We start from the raw sequence: 6498 nt of genomic DNA, 5'->3' as shown, positions 1-6498 counted from the left end.
TGTATGCTTCTGTCAGTCACATAACAGTTTAAAACAATGACAAGGCAGCCCCAAATTCTAAATGCTGAAGAAAGCATTTTGGAATGTAGATTATATCTACTGTCATCAATGGAACCACATCCTAAGTTTCATAGTCTAACCTGAGATTTAAAGTAGGTGATAATATTCAGAAAACGTACAATTTGGATACTCATACTCAAAGTCATGGGACACTTAAGCAGCTACTTTACAGATTTAATTAAACTTAATGACAAAATTTAAAAGTCTCTTTTGAGAGATCTTATCAAGAAATAAAAGACAGGGCTTCCCTGGTGGCGCAGTGGTTGAGAGTCCGCCTGCCGATGCGGGGGACACGGGTTCGTGCCCCAGTCCGGGAAGATCCCACATGCCGCGGAGCGGCTGGGCCCGTGAGCCGTGGCCGCTGAGCCTGCGCGTCCGGAGCCTGTGCTCCGCAACGGGAGGGGCCACGACAGTGAGAGGCCCATGTACCACAAAAAAAAAAAAAAAAAAAAAAAGAAAGAAAGACAAGACAAAAATATGCTTACCATTGGGAGAAAACTTTGTTACTTATAAAAGCTTACTTTTTTCAATTATTTTGATACAAACAGAAGAAACAGCACGTGAGAAAATATAACAACAAACTAAATAAGTAGGACAAAGGAAAATACACTAGCAAACAGAAATATGTTTCTTTGGTATCCCCTACTATTAGATGATATATGGAAAATATTGCTAGACATGTAAAGAAAGTAATGTTGAAACAAATTATATCATGTGGGAGGTTTGTATAGAGGTTGCTTGAAAAGTACTGGTGTGTCTCCTACGTCTCATCTGTGGAATTTTCTAGACTCTGTTCCAGGAATTGTTTTAGAAGCTACTAAAGAGAAAGATATAAGAAACAATGATTAAATCTTTTAAATAAAAATAATGTATATTGAGAAATAGTGATCATGAAAATTTGTTTTTCATATAACAGTTTGCTAGTTTTCTCTTGACAAATTAAACAACATAACTTTAAAAAAAATTGTGTTTTTCTCTTACAGAAAGAAGAGCATACAAAATTTGCTCAGCTTTTTTGTAATGCCATGTACCTTACCTAACACACATTTAAACACATTCATACAGCTAATCTAAACCTTCAAGTAAATAAGGTATTGAACAGCCAGGAAGAAAGTAACTGTAAGGCAAAATTAATGTACGCTATGAAGGGAGCATTGTGTAAAATCTGTTTGAAAATCTTTCTCTTATCTGACAGCTTAATCTAAAAATGAAGTCAGTTTATCACCTTCCAGGGACTTATACCTGCTTTGGGAAACAGAATTGACTGAAACCTTTACAACTGTCTGAATAAAATCCTCCTATTTCCAACTGACTGTTTGCATTTCTCCTTGGACTTCAAATAGACATCTTCAATGCAACATGCCTAAAGCAAACTCCTAATAATCTGCACACTTGCTTCACCTTTACCTGCTCCATCCTAGTTACTGGAACCACACCGTTCTAGTTTCTCCAGTAAAACACTTGTGTCCACCCTGAGCCTCTTCTCCCTCCCTCCTGACCCCCATACATCCCACACCAAACGTGTCAGGAAGTCCTCGCAGCTCCACCCTCAAATACATTCAGTCTTACCTTGGTCCTCGTCTCACCTGGCACTGGCCACCTCCCCCGCTCAGCTGTTCCCACGGCTCCTGACCTACTCTCACCCTTGTCACCGGCGTTTGTTCTTCTCACAACATCCAAGACATTCTTGTAAAGACGCGCATCGTGTCCTTTCGCCTCTCTGCTCAAGACCCTCCGTTCGCACCCAAAAGATGTCTGCGCGGTCCCACCCTCCGGGGGCCCCACCCTTCTGCCCACTCCGCACGCTGCCCATGTTCCTGGCAAGCCTGGGTCTCGCCTCGCCTCCTGCTGTGAAGAGGGTCCTTCTTCCAGCTACCTTCTTGGGAGGCTCCCCCCGCTGACTCCTCTCCGGCGTCCAGCGCTGGACCACGGACCCTGCACGCATCGCCTGCCGTGTGAGTGTGTCCACACCGAGAGGGTGAGCGGTGCTCTAAGGGGTCGGTCCCCGCCCCACGGAGGCTGAGAAGCCCCAGGATCCGCCATCCGCAGGCTGCAGAGCAGGAGAGCCAGGGCTGGGGCTCCAGGGCCTGAGAACCAGAGGACCGACGGGGTGCATTCCAGTCCGGCTCTGAAGGTGGGAGAACTAGGAGCTCGAGGGACAGACAAGGACATCCCAGGTCACGGTCAGGCTGATCGGGGCGCTCCTCCGCTGTCTGCTCTATCCGGGCCCCCACTGGGTGGGGCATCCAGGGGGCGGCGTCCGCGTCCCTCGGTCACCTCGGCCGGTGGCAGTGACTTTGGCAGTCCCACACCGTGTTCTCCACGAGTCACTGGCTTAATAGAAGGGGGGACAGCGTCCTGGAGAGGAAGACAGCCTCGATGACCTTATTTGCACACCTTGAAATCCCATTTATGTGTAACAAAGTCTCTTTTCTATCACTTGTATAAGAGGCTTACATAAAGATATAAAGAGATATAAAGAATACATTTGAAACTTTGTACTTTTCTTTACAGTTTACAAAGGCGTATCATATGCCAGGTTCCATTTCATTCCTTCTCAAGCCCTATTTCACAGTGGTTTTTTTTCTTCCTGTTTTCCGAGTAACTCGCCAATATCCATAGTTACAAGTTTGAAAGACTAGGACTTAGATGCCTGCACCTTTTTCTTTTTTAACAATTATTTATTTATTTTGATTAAAGTATAATTGATTTACAGTGCTAGTTTCAGGTGTACGGAAAAGTGATTCCGTTATATATTCCTTTTCCGATTCTTTTCCATTATAGATTATTACAAGACACTGAGTAGACTTCCCTGTGCTCTACAGTAGGTCCTTGTTGTTTATCTATTTTATATACAGTAATGTGTATCTGTCAGTCCCCATCTCCCAATTTACCCCTCCCCTCCCTCCTCCCCCTTTGGTAACTGTAGGTTTGTCTCCTGCACCCTTTTCCCTGTTGGGGACGAGGTCAACTACGGGAGGCAAAGAAAAGGTGCTGCCTCAGGGGCAGTCGAGACCCTCCTGGGTTTCCTCCCAGAGTCACAGAGTGCGGAAAAGCTCCGTCCCAAATGCACAAGCTTTCAGGGACTCGCAGCTCTAAAAGAACCAAATGAAATCTGCTCAACAGAGTCATGGCCTCATGACTCAAGAACTTCTGGGAAAGCAGGGAGTACCTGCTGAACTCAGAGGCTGAACAAATGTGGAAGTAAAAGGATCTGCTGGGGGGCTTGAGTCTTGTCTTTACAGACAGGGGTTTTGTGCAACCCCGAGAAACCCAGCCAAAGGCATTGCAGTGAGTGACTTCAGCCAGGCTCCTGCAAATGTCACTTTACCTAGAATCCATGAAATGGAAGCATAAAAGGTGCATTTTATTCCCCTTGTTTATCCTGTGTCTTAACACTTCTGAAAATATATTGGCACATGTTTAGGAACTCCATTTACAAAGCATATTCATGGTTTTCATCTTCTCTGACGCCCCACAAAATGCTGGGAGAGACCCGATCATGTACTGTTTGTACTGCTTCACAGGTGAGAACCTAACCTGTGGAGGGGTCAGGAACCCATCCCATCACCCAGCTGGGGAATCATGGGGTGTCCACCTAAACCCACAATCTCCCATCTTCCATTGAACTGCTACACCTGAAATAGGATCAGTAACAATTATGGTCAGAGACACACTTTAGAAATACTTTTAGGGTGCAGCAAAGATTCAAAGCAATCACTTAAAACACCTTTATTTTATAAACTCATTGATGGTCACTGGAATTTAAGAGGACCCAGGAAACTTGCAAGATCCTAAAGGACCTTTCAAATACACTGGGTGATATTTTGTTTACTGTCATTTATGTATCAAATTTCCTTTAACATAGGATAGCTGTATAAAAATAGACCAGTTATTTCTAGAATAGCTTTGAGTCTTAGTTGCCTAAAGAGATAAACCAGTTATACCAAATCCTTTAGATAATTAGGAGTGAACAGTAAAAGAGTAATTATACTTCTCTAATAAAAAAGTATGCTTAGGGCTTCCCTGGTGGCGCAGTGGTTGAGAATCCGCCTGCCGATGCAGGGGACACGGGTTCATGCCCCGGTCCGGGAAGATCCCACATGCCGCGGAGCAGCTGGGCCCGTGAGCCATGGCCACTGAGCCTGCGCGTCCGGAGCCTGTGCTCCACAACGGGAGAGGCCACAACAGTGAGAGGCCCGCATACCACAAAAAAAAAAAAAAAAAAAAAAATATGCTTGGTTATGCATACCAACACTGCTGAAAACATCAAGAAATTCTGGATAAGGTAGGGAAATAATGGTCCTAAAAGGATCAAGCAGCACACAAGATAATAAGGAAGAAACAAAAATAAACCTATACTTGAACTTGTCATGGCAAACTGTAAGAATCTGAGACAGAGAGAAAATTTAAAAAAACAAACAACCACACACACAACTTCAATGTGCTGAAATAAGATAAATACCAACCTAGAATTTCTAGGCAAATACCTTTCCAGAATAGAGTTGAATAGAGACATTTTTAGATAAAAAAAAACTAAGAGTTTGTCAAGAGGAGATCCTCAGAAAAAGGATGTAATTAGGCCAGAAGAAGGGTGAAGATTAAGAAAGCCATAAACATGTGAAAATAATAGTAATAGTCTTTAAACTTAAGAGAAAGAAGCTAGACGTAAAATACAAGTCAAGAATAACGTGCCTGGAAGCAGTTAGAAATGGATTAAAATCTTCTAGCTCCCCAGAGAAGAGCCTTCGTGTCCTCTGTCTCAGCACCACTGTCCACTGACCAGAGACGTGCGCCTCTACACCTTCACAAACCCAAGTTCAAGTCCAGTCAGCTGCCCGCTGACCCCACAGGATGGCTGCTCTGCCTCGGCTGCTGCACTTTTCTGGTACAGTTACCGGAAGTTCAAGCGGGCGCAACCATGTGAAGCTTCTACAAGACTCACCCTCTGTGGGCCGACATCGCATGGTCACGGCTGCCACGTTTCTTAGAGAATGAGTGACAGTCCCCGGGGACATTCCTTAGCCCCTCCTTAGATGGCTTTCCCTCTCCCAGTGTCAGCCCCAGGGACCTTCCCTGGCTTCTCTAGGAGTCTGTAAAGGTCTCCTTCCCTTTCTTGCCTCCCCAGACGGACAGTTCACAAAAACAGGTGTGAGCGCTCCTAGCCCGGAGCATCCATCCACCTACATCCTTTCAGCATGCTTCAAAGTTTTCACTTCAGGGCAAATTCTGACACCACAGTCTTTCCTCCTCTGTTCCTAAGCCGGCAGCTGATGGCTACAGGTGAGCAGCTCACCTTGGTGGTGGAAACGGAGCTGCCAGTGCCTTTTCACTGTTTGTGATGGGAAGCCCGTTGGATGGAGAGATGCGCGTTTCCTATCAGACTCACAGCAAGGAGCAGGCGTAACGCCTTTCCATGGTAGAAGCTGTGCCAATGCCTCATTCACTACCCCCACGGATACTTAATGACTACCCGTTATTCCTAGATATAGCTAAGTGCTGGGGGGTAAAACAAGGAACACGATGAGAATGCCTCCACCTCATAAAACATCTTTTTGAGCACAGAAATCCATTCCAGTCGTTTTTGTCCTAGAAGGGACAGCTTGGCATCAGTCAGCACCGTGGTCCCCGTGTGGGTGGAGACACCAGCACACCTCAAGATGATCTGAAGTCCGTCCTGACCCTCCAAGAGAGAAATAGCTCTGCAGGGCTGGGTTACATTCAAGACATGCACCGCATATTTTAATAGATTTTTTTGTTTTAGCAAGTGGTTCAAAACTCTCCCCCAAGGCATCAAGCTTCTCTTTCTAGCTCTGTAAAGATTTCCGCCTCAGAAGAGGACAGACGTTTCCAAGCTTGGAAAGGGGCCCCGTTTCAGAGCAGGTAAGAGCATGGCTGGGGACAGGAGCGCTGGTCCCCATCACAGGGGAGCCCTCGGCCTTTCACCTCAGCAGAGTCAGGTGACAGAGCCACAGCCGCTGGAGAGAAAAGTGTGGTGTCCTGAAGGCTCGAGAGATAGCATCTCCCTCTCTCCCAGGCTGACAGCCGCCCCGTGCTGGGCTTTGTGGCACTACCTGCCTTTTACCCTCACACCCAGACCCTGCTCGTCTCCTCTCAGCGGCAGCCCAAGTGGACCTCGGGGGAGACTCAGCGCTGAAAGGTCCCACGTCCTTCGCTGGGCGCTCTGAGCCCCCACGGGCACTCTGTACCCTGCGGACGGCACTCACAGACCAAAGCTGGGAAACCCAGGGCGCCTTAATGCCCCGCTGGGCAAGCTCACCTGCACAGCTGGCCAGCAGGGCCGGGGTCCACTGCTGCAGAGGAGGCCTAGACAAGCCAAAGATTCCAGGCCCTTCCGCTCCATTAACCCAAACCCAAGTTCAAGTCCAGTTAACTCCCTGCCGACCGGTAGGATGTCTGCTCTGCATCAGCTGCTAC

This window comes from Kogia breviceps, chromosome 11 (genome assembly GCF_026419965.1).
Source record: "Kogia breviceps isolate mKogBre1 chromosome 11, mKogBre1 haplotype 1, whole genome shotgun sequence".
NCBI lineage: Eukaryota > Metazoa > Chordata > Mammalia > Artiodactyla > Physeteridae > Kogia > Kogia breviceps.
Note: the sequence above shows the minus strand (reverse complement) of the source record.